The 13,109-nt window shown below is 42.5% G+C and overlaps 1 protein-coding gene across 1 annotated transcript in view; it reads left to right on the forward strand.

Annotated features, from left to right (window-relative positions):
- Window positions 1-13,109, forward strand: part of ACACA (acetyl-CoA carboxylase alpha) — a 274,450-nt gene that overhangs the window by 8,110 nt on the left and 253,231 nt on the right. The gene's annotated exons all lie outside the window — the stretch shown is intronic.

Here is a 13,109-nt window from a genome sequence, read left to right on the forward strand (position 1 = left end):
CACTGCTCATCAAGAGAGGGACCACAGGGCAAGCAGACACAAAGGGGGAAGGGCAGGTTTGTTCTGTAGACTCTGAGTTTGAGGCGTTTGCAGGTTGTACAGGTGATGTTCAGTAGGCAGATTCAGAAGTTAAACGAGAGGACTTCCCTGGTAGTCCAGAGGTTAAGTGTCCGTCTCCCAGTACAGGGAACGTGGGTTCAATCCCTGGTCCGGAAAGAGTCCTCAAGCCTCAGAGCAACTAAGCGTATGTGCCACAACTACTGTGCCAGTGCCCCAGAGCCCACAAGCTGCAGCTGCTGAAGCCCTTGTGCCGAGAGCCTGCGCTCCGCAGCGGGAGAAGCCACTGCAGTGAGAAGTCTGCGACTGCAGCTAGCATGTAGTCCCCGCCCGCTGCAATTTGAGAAAGCCCACGCACAGGAACGAAGACCCAGTGCAACCAAAAATAAATTAAAAATAAGAAGCTAAAGGAGAGATCTGGGTCAGAGACACCGATTAGGAAATCAGCACAGATTTGGGGATTTTGAAGTCATGGGAGAGGATGAGATTGTCTGAGCTCATTGAATAGAAAAAGAGAAAAGAAAGGTGAAGAGTAGAAACTTGAATGACAATGACAGGAAAGACACAGAGGAAGAGCCCATAGTCTAGAAAGGGAGAAGTAGATTGAAGAGAGAGGAGTGATAGTAAAGATGGGCAGTGGGAGGCAGTCAGAAGAGCATTAAGACCCTCTAGGCTCTAGGGACTTCCCTGGTGGTCCAGTGGTTAAGAATCCACCTTGCAATGAAGGGGACATGGATTTGATCCCTAGTTAGGGAACTTAGACCCCACATGCCTCGGGGCAACTAAGGCCAAGCCGCAACTATAAAGTCCATGCACTGCCATGAAAGATCCCACATGACACAACTAAGACCCAACCCAGTCAAATTAATTAGTTAATTATTAATTTTAAAAAGACCATGTAGGCTCTAAATAACTGAAAATATAGTGCTTCCCATGTAATTTAAAATTAAAATATTAGGACACAGTGCTTTCACCGCCATGGCCCAGAGTTCAATCCCTGGTCAGGAAACAGATCCTGCAAGCCACGTGACATGGCCTAAATAAATAAATCTGTAAAAAAAAATGTATAAGCTTTAGGGACTTCCCTGGTGGTCCAGTGGCTAAGACTCTGTGCTCCCAATGCAGGGGCCCACATTTGATCCCTGATCAGGGAACTAGATCCCACATGACACAGGTAAAAATCCCAAATGCCACAACTAAGACCAGGCACAGCTAATAAATAAAGAAACAAATATTTTAAAATAGTATAAGCTATAAAATAGGTGTAAGGGAAGTCCAACAAAGTTCTGATTTTTCTATGGTGACCTCTTTGATTATCCTCACTGTGTTTATTTCATTGCCCTTGATCTGCTAGTGCCCTAAGTACATGTTTATACGCCTACTCAGTAATCTAACAATATAGCACTGAGAATACTTCAAAGTGGATTAGTCAATGATGCCAAGTACCACAGAGAAGTCAAAGATAAATGTTAAAACGTGCCCACTGGAACAAAAAGAAAAAGTACCAATTATTCCAGCATGTGAATAGACTCTCATACTAGTGGAAGAGGACAGTCTAGAAGTAAACCAAAATACACACAGGAATTAGTATATGCTAAAGATGGACTACTCAATAAATGGCGTAGACAACTGGACAACCATCGGGGGTAAAAATAAATGTCAGTTTCTCTATTTCACACCAGGATAAACTCCAAATGGATTAAATATTTAAATAAAAATTTAAAATTGTAAAAGAAAATATGAGAAAATTCCTTTATAACTTACTGTGGGGAAGGAAAATCTTTCTAACTATGACCCAGAATGCAGAAGGCATAAAAGGAGAGGTTAATAATTTAACCACACAACACTCAAAATTTCTGCAGAGCGACATAACACTTTAAAGCAATGTCAAAACATATATAGAAGATGGAAAAGAATGTTTGCAACTCATATCATAAAGAATAATCCCCCTAATATAAGGAAATAGATAAGAGATCAGCCACCCAAGAGAAATATCAATGAAGATATAAATAGACGGGGCTTATGTATTGTGATTAAGAGCATAGAGATTAAGGTCAATGACTTATATTGGAATCCCAGCTGTCTCCACTTACTGGCTCTGTGACCTTGGGCAAGTCTCAGATCATCAGTTTTCTATAAAATGCAGGTAATAATTGTAGCTACTTAAGAGGTTTAAGTGAGATGAAGGCCAGACTAGTGACTCATGGTGATAGAAGGAAGGACACAGGGGAGATTGGGGTTCTAAATTTCTGGTATCTGGGATCCTTGAAATAAAGAGATTCAGGGAAGAGAAACCATTCAATTCCCATGTGTCTCTTCTTCCATTAAGGGCAGTTATTAATATTTACTAAGCCCCTCTAAGTGTTAGACACAGCCCTAGGCCTAAGGATAGAAGGTAAATGCAAGCAAGACAGACCTGGTCTTGGTCCTCAGTGTAGGTTACTTCTGTAAGAGAGATGTCAATCAAATGCCACAGAAATACATCATTACAAACAGATGCATACCATGAAGGAAATGGGGAACTGGTGATTCAGTGGCTAAGACTCTGTGCTCCCAATGCAGGGGGCACGTTCAGTTCCAGGTCAGGAAGCTAGATCCCACAGGCTGCAATGATAAGATCCTGCATGTCGCAGCTATGGCCTGCACAGCCCCCCAAAAAGCAGGAGGGGGGCAGATATTAAGAGAACCGGGTGGAGTTTGGGAGATCAAGGAGGGCTCTATTTTTTTTTTTTTTGGCTGCATTGCAAAACTTTTGAATCTTAGTATTTTGAATCTTAGTATCCCGACCAGAGATTGAACTGCAGTGAAAGCGTGGAGTCCTAACCACTGGACCACCAGGGAAGTCCCAAGGGGGACTCTATTAACGAGATTCCATCTATCCATGAAATTAAAAGATGCTTGCTCCTTGGCAGAAGAGCTATGACAAACCTAGACAGTGTTTTAAAAAGCAGAGACGTCACCTTGCTAACAAAGGTCCATCTAGTCAAAGCTATGGTTTTTCCAGTAGTCATGTATGGATGTGAGAGTTGGACCATAAGGAAGCCTGAGTGCTGAAAAATTGATGCTTTTGAACTGTGGTGTTGGGGAAGACTCTTGAGAGCCCCTTGGACTGCAAGGAGATCAAACCAGTCAATCCTGAAGGAAATCAACCCTGAATAGTCATTGAAAGGACCGATGCTGAAACTGAAGATCCAGTACTTTGGCCACCTGATGTGAAGAGCCGACTCATTGGAAAAGATCCTGATGCTGGGAAAGATTGAGGGTAGAAGGAGAAGTGGGCAACAGAGGATGAGATTGTTGGATGGCATCACTAGTTTGAGCAAACTCTTGGAGACAGTGGAGGACAGGGAAACCTGGCATGCTGCAGTCCATGGGGTTGCAGAGAGTCAGACACGACTTAGCCGCTGAACAATCAAGCCAGTGTCTGAAATTTGAGTAGGTGTTCAATAGGCAAATAGTAAAAAGGGGAAGGTGAGATGAGGGAGTGGAAGCAGTGTTCTAGGCAGAGGGGACAGTGGGGACCCTAAGGGAAGGAAGAAGGCAACTCGTCCACTGTGGCTGAAGCTGGAGTAAAGGAATGAGTGAGGGGAGATGAGACTGGACAAGGGGGCAGACTGGACAATGGATGGCCTTGACAGTCTCTTAAAATGTAATCTTTCTTATTGTGGCTTGGTTGATTAACATGGGCAGTCAACAGTGTTAAGGATTTGGAGTTTTATCCTGAGAGCAGTGGAAAGTCCCTGGATGTTTTTAGCTGAAGACCAAAGATCTAATTTGCATTGCAGATTGTTTACTCTGGCTGCAGGATGGGGAGCCAGACTTTAACTGTGTTAAAGTTGAAGAGACAGGTGAGAGTGGCCTCTGAAAGGCTGTGGTGGTTCAGACCCAGGAGGTGCTCCCTAGTCCACCTGTTCCCTAGTGTTACTTTAGCAGAAGACCAGCTTTTATTCTTACATAGTAGATGTGTATTGTGTGTTACCTATTATTATTATCTTCAGTGAGAGATGTGCCCAGTCACTCAGTCATACCCGACTCTTTGAGGCCCCATGGACTGTAGCCTGCCAGCCTTCTCTGCCCATGGAATTTTCCAGGGAATACCGGAGTGGGGTGCTATTTTCTACTGCAAGGAATCTTCTCAACCCAGGGGTGGAATCTGCGTCTCTTGCATTGGCAGGCGGATTCTTTACCACTAGAACCACCTGGGAAGCTGTCTGTTAGAGGTAAAAGTCTTAAAATTAATCCACTAGGAAGAACAAGCACATTGGAGTGATTTCATGGGAAGTATAGGTATGAGAAGCAGGTGATTTTCTTTTAGATCAGAAGAGAGCTGGAAGGGTAAACAGTGGTGATTCCACAACAGAGAGGAGAGAAGGCCAGAGAGAATTCTCTAATGTGATGTTGCTTTGGCACATGGGCTGTCTATTCTGTCATAGCTCATCTTCCCCATGCTTAGACAAATAAAAATGTTAGGCAAAGGTGCTTTATGGCTCACTTTGGGAGCTCAGTGCTTTTTAGTGTGAAATAGGCCCAGGAGTTTAGATATTGCTACAGGTTGCATTTCTTTTCAATACTATGGAGTCATTATAAATGCCTCGGAAAGCAATATCTGAATAAATCACTCTGGAATTGAACCTGTGTGTTACTTAGCTGGTTTAATTTCAGAATAAGACAATGGCAGATACTAGTAGTTTTTTGAGAGCTGCCCTTTTCTCTGTGTGCTGTGAAGAACTGAATAGAGTTGAGGCAGGCTGACGATCCAGCTGCCTTATTTTGTCACAGATGTGCTGGCAAAGCAGAGTCCTTCAAGGTGGGCATTCTTGAGGTCCTTCCAAGGAATATGTTCAGTTTTGTGGGATTTCAAAACATAAGCATCAATAGCTTTTAAAAAAAATTTTTAATTAAAAAAATGTGTTTTATATTGGAGTATAGCTGGTTAACACTGTTGCGATGGTTTCAGGTGGACGGCGAAGGGACTCAGCCACACATACACATGTATCCACTCTCTCCCAAACTCCCCTCCCATCCGGGCTGCCACAGAACATTGAGCAGACTTCCCTGTGCTACACAGGAGGTTCTTGTTGGTTATCCATTTTAAATATAGCAATGTGCACACGTCCATCCCAAACTCCCTAACTATCCCTTCCTCCCATCCTTCCCCCTAGTAACTGTAAGTCTGTTATCTAAGTCTGTGAGCTTGTTTCTGCTTTGTAAATAAGTTCATTTGTTTCATTTCTTTAGATTCCACATATAAAGGATGTCACATGACCTGATATTTCCCTCTCTCTGTCTGACTTCATTCACTCAGTATGACAATGTCTAGGTCATCCATGTTGCTGCAAACCAATAGCTTTTTAAATGCAGAAGTAAAAATGAAAACAGAATCTTGGAGCCAGATGGGATTCCCAGAGCTCCAGAGCCTGACACGTATTTATTTATTAATATGTGTAACTCTGCATGGAGGATTGTTTTAAATTAGAAATGGACTTTTGATTATGCCATGTTTCACAGACAGAGGATTAGTATCCCAAAATATAGCCAGAAATACAGGACTTCTATGACTCAATTAAAAAAAACAACAACACAACAGAAGAAAAAGGAGAGGATATAAGCAAGCAAGAGAAAACCTGAGGGCAAGTAAATATATAGAAAGATGCTCAACCTCACTGTTAAGCAGACAGATGCACATAGGAGCAATAATAAAGAGACTACAGTCATCCATTGGCAAAAATTTTTAAGTCTGAGATTTCCAAATTAGGGAGGAAGTGGAACTAACATCCATACATGACTACTGGAAAAACCATAGCTTTGACTATATGGGTCTTTGTCTGCAAAGTGATGTCTCTGCTTTTTAACATGCTGTCTAGGTTTGTCATAGCTTTTCTTACAAGGAGCAAGTGACTTTTAAAATTTCATGGCTGTGGTCACCATCCGCAGTGATTTTGGAGCCCAGGAAAACAAAATCTGTCACTGTTTCTGCTTTTTCCCCTCTGTTTGTATTGAAGTAATGGGATTGGATACTATGATCTTAGTTTTTTGAATGTTCAGTTTTAAGCCAGATTTTTCACTCCCCTCTTTCACCCTCATCAAGAGGCTTTTAGATCCTCTTCACTTTCTGCCATTAGAGTGGTATCATTTGCATATCTGAGGTTGTATAATCATTTATACACACTGCTTTTTTCAGAGGATGATATTAGCAACTTGAACCACTGGATGGCACAAATTTATGAGTCTGGTGAAAGTGTGTGTGTGTGTTGTGTTGTGTTAGTCGCTCAGTCATGTCGAACTCAGCAACCCCACGGACTGAAGCTCACCAGGCTCCTCTGTCCATGGAATTCTCCAGGCAAGAATACTGGAGTGGGTAGTACAGACCAAGGTATAGCATGTAAGGGAGGGTCAGCCTGTGAAAAGTCTTCTGGAGACTGAAACTCATGTACTATAGACATGGAATCAAATTCCCTAGCAGTGCAGATTAAGAGAAACTTTTAATATTAGGTGACACAGAAAAGGAAAAAGAAAAGTGCTGGAAGAAGGAGCAGGGAAAGAAAGATATAAAGAGACAAAGGAGCATGAGATAAAAGACTGTGAGTCTAGGAAATTTCCTGGTGTTCTGGCGACTAAGACTCCATGCTCCCAGTACAGGGGACCCAGGTTCAATCCCTGGTCAGGGAACTAGATCCCACATGCTGAAACTAAGAGTTCACATGCCACAACTAAAGATCCCATGTGCTGCAACTAAGACCCGGCACAGCCAAATAAATGAATAAAAATAAATATTTTAAAGAATATATATATATATTTTTTTTTAAAAGATTGTAAGTCTAGAAAGATGAATTCAAGTGTTAAACCAACAATTGCAGGTTGGGCCCTCGTTGGTTTGCATCCATCTGGTGACCAATAGCAACTTTGATGTAAAAGTAAAGGTTACCTCATTTTCTTCTATTAATAAAAAGTCAGTTATGCTACCCTCAGCTATCCATTTAGTGGTGTGGCTTTGTCAACAATTTCTTTGAATGTGTACTATGATCATGGTGCTTTGTCGGATACGAGGTAATACAGAGACACACAAGTTAACACGGGGTTTCCCAGGTGGCTCAGTGGTAAAAATCCTCCTGGCAATGCAGGAGATGAGGGTTCGATCCCTGGGTTGAGAAGATCCCCTGGAGAAGGAAATGGCTACCCACTCCAGTATTCTTGCCTGGAGAATCCCATGGGCAGAGAAGCCTGGCTGGGTACAGTGCTTAGGGTTGCAGAAGAGTCGGACTTAGTGACTAAACAAAAAGAGCAACAAGTTAATACAAACACAATAGGCTTCAAATAGAAGAACTGGGAAGTGTGCATCAAAGGATAAAGAGCAGCCCAAGGCAGCACGATGGCCATGGTGTGACCTTGGAAAGGAATCCTCTCTGAGAATGCAGGGGAAGGATGGAGGCAGGAGAGGAGTGTCCGGGAGGAGGAACCATGAGACCATCAACCTGAACAGGTCAAAACAAAGAAGGGTTTCTGGCCATTAGTCATGAGTCCATACAGCGGGGACTACTCTGGCGGCTCAGTGGTTAAGACTCAGCGCTTCCACTGCAGGGGACATGGTTCCATACCTGGTTGGGGAACCAAGATCTGACATGCCACGTGGTGTGGCCAAGAAAAAAGGTGCATATATTAATAGCAACTCTTCCTTGGAAAATGGCTAGTTTTGTAGATTTTTTTTTAAACAGATTTATTATTTGGGGGGCACCACGCTGCACAATATGTAGGATCTTAGTTCCCCAGCCAGGGGTTGAACCTATGCCCCTTACAGTGGCATCTCAGAGTCTCAACCACTGAACCACCAAGGAAGTCCTGGAAAATGGCTAGTTTGGGGCATGACCTAAGAAAAGTGCTTTAGATCAGAATCTACTGGACTGTGCTTAAGAAGTTTCCAAAATAAGAGAAAGGTCTTGGGAGGGGGGGAAATGTACAGGGCTAGAACCCCCTTATGTCCCTCTCTGATAAGTAACCCCTTGGACTAGCCTTGGGGTGCAGAGAAAGAGGAGTGCTAGTGGCCTGCTCAGGCCTGTCAGAGGTCCAAAGATTCCTAGATCACTGATTTTTGAAATCACAGGTATATCTTTATAAATGAAGAAATGGAAAAACCAAGGTATACAATTGTATATTTTAAGTGCTTATATTGAATAAAGTCATGCACACATGCAGAAATACAACTATTTACTTGACGTCCTTTAGCAGTGGCAGCAAAAGTTAAATTGGAGATGTCTGTGAATGTGTTTTCTCTGCCAGAAGCAACTGCCATCATTAGGCTTATCAAAAAGTGCTGAGGGGTTTCCCCGGTGGTCTAGTGGCTGATTCTGCATTCCCAATGCAAGGGGCCCAGGTTTGATCCCCAGTCAGGAAACTAGATCCCACATGCCACAACTAAAGAGGCCACATGCCTCAACTAAGACCCAGCATAGCCAAAAAGTAAAAACAAACAAACAAAAAAACATTGGGATGACTCAGATTCTTAAAAAAGGTGGAATGACTTTAAGGCCTGTCTAGCCTATGACTTGAAAAAAACACAACACTTGTACTAACTGGAAATATGGTAGTAATAGTCACTTCCAGAGGAGTAATTGGCTCCCCATAGAAATGGCATTTTATCAAGTTGCGTTTATAGCCAAGCCTGTCATGGTGACAAGGAAGACTTGTGCCCCACTGTGAAGCGATCTGCAGAATACAGGTCACATCCCAAGGTCCGCCTGAGTATTCTCCCTTCCCTTCCTCTCTCTCCCCTATCTTTTGGTTTTCAAAGATCCCCAGTGGTAAGAGAATAGGAGACTGAAAATTGGTAACTGATTAGGCAGTCAGAAAATCCTCAGAGGAAAAAAAAAAAGAAAATCTTCAGAGGGACCTTTCTTTGTCTGGGGAAACAAGTCCCCAAAGCAGTGTAAACAATTTTGATTCCATCAGTGAATCTCTATAAAGAAAAGTCACTATACATGTTTCCTACATTATATTCTGACAGAAGAGCTAATGAGCATAGACTTTGCTGCAAGTTTTATCACCTGTTTCTGGATGAAAGCACTTTCTGTGGTGGATAAGCCTGGGAAGGTGGAGAAGACTGTAGGCATCAGCCCTCGACCAAAAGCTTGAAGCATGGAATGCTTTTGATCATCCTCCCCAGTGGTCTTGGGAAGGAGCAAGCTTCTTCCCCCACCCTACTTCCTGGTTAGACTGAGCCACAGATGGCAGGATAAACTGGAGGTGGTGATGTGCACCAGTGGAGGGCAATACTCATCTATTCCAATGCCAGCCCCTGTGCCCTATCCTCTCTCCCAGATTATTTTCAGAGAATGCTCTATGGAACTTTAGGGCATCTGCAGGATCTCTGGGCTTCCCCCAATGGCCCCAGTGGTAAATAATCTGCCTGCAGTGCTGGAGATACAGGGGAGTGCAGGTTTAAACCCTGAATCGGAAAGATCCCCTGGAGGAGGAAATGTATTTCTTCCAGTATTCTTTTTTAATTTTTCACGCCAATATTCCTGCCTGGAGAATCCCCATGGACAGAGGAGCCTGGCGGGCTACAATCCAGAAGGTCACAAAGAATCAGACGTGGCTGAGCAGACAAGCACAGGATCTCTAGGGCTTCCTTGAAAACTAGCGTCTTCCCAGCTTGGTTCCATCTCTTCAAGGCTCAGCTTGAGTATCAGATCAGGGCTTAAGGCTAGATACTATACCTTTTTGGACAGTACTGGAAGTGAAAAAAGAAGGGTATGATTTGTATGTGTTTTTATTTTTTATTTTTACCAAAGAACTAAGAAAAATTTACCTAGGTGCAGGTACATTTCACTAAAATGAAATGGAATGGTTTCAGACTCTTGAAAAGAAGCAGGACAAAAAAATAAATAGTAGGGGACTTCCCTGGTTGTCCAGTGGTTAAGGCTCCATGCTTCCACTGCTGGGTGCATGGGTTCGATCTCTAGTTGGGGAACTAAGATCCCACACACTGCACAGTGCAGCCGAAAAATAAAACTCAAAAAAATATTTAAAAAATAGTAAAATAAAAGGAAAAGAAGCAGGACAACACCCTTCTTATCCCTTCTGCCAGTTCTCTTTTCACCTAAACTCTGTTTTAAGGTCAGCTGTCTTGTACCATCATAAAAAAAGCATTTACCAAAATGCAGTTTTTAGAGCACGAATTTGACTTTTGTAATTTTGAATTTGTAAGGTTAGTCATTGCAAAAATTCATTGTTAGGTAATACACAGCTATCTTAACATTGAAAGTATTGATACGTTAGGTGACAGTTTTTTAGAAAATCTCTTGAATAGAACAATTTTTAATGGTAAAATAAATAGAATATCCTTTGCTGTACAAAATAGATTGTTTATGTTGCGTTTTATTGTCAAAACTCATACGCACTGTAGCCCACAGTTGTGAGTTTCATGAATACTTAAATTACAATGTATAAGTGAAAATCGAATTTCATAGTAAATTCTATAAACTGAGCCTTTTTATTTTGGCTACATTGAGGCACACATGCTCTTTGGCATGGCACACAGCTTGTCTCAAGTTGTGGCTCCTGGACTCAGAGATCAGGCTCAGTAGTTGTGGTGTGGCGGGCTCCCTGGTTTTGGGACACAGGCTTAGTTGCCCTGAGGCATGTAGAATCTTACTTAGTTCCTCAGCCAAGGATTGAACTGGCGTCCCCTGCATTGGAAGGTGGATTCTTAACCACTGGAGCACCAGGGACGTTCCATATAAACTGAGCCTTTCTTGAACTATCTCTTAGCTGAAGTAAGGGAAAGGAAGATACAACAGGTAAGAAATACAATAAATGTTGCGTTAAGTATTTATTTTTTAAAAAATCAGCCTTTTCACTTTCTCACTAAACTCTTAGTGAGGTCAGGCTTGACTCTGAGCCATGCCTCTGTGAGAAAGAACATCATAATTGCATTGCTCTGGATTGCTTGTGAATGTCTGCAGCTCACCCTGATGGTAGAGTATAATTCCACATCAGGAATTCTGCATTATCGAGAGATCTTGTCTGAGTCCTATTTGTATGCCCTTGGGGATGAGTCATGAGGAGGCCCTTTGGAATGCTCGGGGTCACGTTCCCTTCCCCAGCCTGTGGAGAGCTGGGGCAGAGGTTTAAAGCCCAGTGAATGCCGGAGGGAAAACAGGAGCCCCACCCTCAGCTGGCTGAGAGCCGGGGCAAGTGAGGTCAGCTGAGGTCACTCTGCCACACCGGGGGCTGCTCTGCTCAGTTCCTCGGAGATTGTGTTTAAACCTTTTGTCAGAGAGAGCAATGTGTCCATTCATATAGCGCTTAGAGGGAAGACCTGTTGTTTTCATTTGATGAGATGAAAAAATACCCATTTTTCGTTTGAGTTCCAAGTGAATTTCAAAGGCTTGTGGCTGAGTCAGTAGCAAAGACATTAGAGTAACTCTGACTGTAAGTCCGGGCTTTCTCCTCACTGACCTGGCATTGCTGTCTGATCGTAATGTTCCTGCTGAAGATAGGAGGGTAAAATTGGCAAGAATCTGCCCATATTGATTTAATAGTAGGGAGAAGACAGCGTACTATCCTTCTTCCAACATGTGAGGCAGAGCAGAACTTTTCAGAAGTATGTCTGGTGAACCACGGTGATCTCTACAGCTTTCTTGGGACTTGATGAACTGGGAGCATCTTGTCCAACCTGTGGATTGAAATCAAATATGAAAAATAAAGGACACAAATAGGTATTTCTTTATGGACCAACAAAGAGATGGCTTAGTACAGAACCCCATAAAATTCCAAGGACACATCATTTTGCCTCTGTTACCCATTAATCTTAGGGAAAGTTATTGTGCTTAAACTGAGAAAGTATCACCAAGGTGCACTTATGTATGAGAAGCTAGTTTTTGGAATCTGTAACCTCCTAGCAAACAGCCCAGCCACCCTTTGCTTGACCTATTTGCCTTGAGTGGAAAGGGCCCTGGATGTGCAGCTATTTTGGACCCCAGATGCACAGGAATTCTACTTCATTCCTGGAATCCAGCCCGAACAATCTCACTGTGTTTGAGAAGAGGCAGAGACCTGAGTCAACATGACTTAGTGACTAAACCACCACTACAGAGATCTGGGGCAATGTGTACCCAGATATTTATTTTTTTGTAATTAAAAAATATTTATTTTTAATATAATATTTAATTTATTTTTGAATTTAGTTTTGGCTGCACTGGGTCTTCATTGCTGTGCACGGGCTCTTTCTAGCTGCAATGCACAGGCTTCTCTTGTTGCGGAAGAGAAGCGGCCCTAGAGCACAGCCTCAGTAGTTGTGCACAGGCTTAGTTGCCCCGTGGCGAGTGGAAACCTCCTGGACCAAGGATTGAACCTGTGCCCCCTGCATTGGCAGGTGGATTCTTTACCACTAGACCACCAGGGAAGCCCATGGACCAAGTATTTTTTACTAATCCCATTACGCTCTTATTATACCTGATCCATTCCCCATCTGATTTTATATGTGTTTTCTAAATTCTTAACTGTTTAGAACATAGACTGTAAACCTCTTGAACAGAGGAAACTTGGCACATAGAAGCTTTTTAGTAAAATTTCTTTTAAAGTTATTTTATTATTCTTATTGTTATTTTATTTATTTTTTGGCTGTGCTGTGTGGCATTTTGGGTCTTAGTTCCTTGGCCAGGGATTGAACTCACGCCCCTCCCCAAATTGGAAGCTTGGAATCCCAACCACTGGACCACCAGGGAGGTCCCTGGATTATTGATATTTTCGGTTAACATGGAATTAAAAGAGTGGTAGCATGTGTCCCACCCTGGACTAGATAATCTTTGAGACTCATTTTCAGTGCTGTAATTCTACAAAAACAGCCACCCTCTTTAATGTAAAAAGTATTGGAGACCTCGTCTCTTTGCTTCATTATGTTTTTGTAGATGTAGAGAGGGCACCCATCAATTTCTTATATTCAGAAGCTGTATCCAGCCTTTGGAGACATAAATTGTGGGCTCTGTAGCTGTTAGCAATTTCAGGGATGATTTTTTTAAATAAAAAGCACAACTATAAAAAGTACAAAATTGGAT

The sequence above is a fragment of the Cervus canadensis genome, chromosome 1, assembly GCF_019320065.1.
Source record: "Cervus canadensis isolate Bull #8, Minnesota chromosome 1, ASM1932006v1, whole genome shotgun sequence".
NCBI lineage: Eukaryota > Metazoa > Chordata > Mammalia > Artiodactyla > Cervidae > Cervus > Cervus canadensis.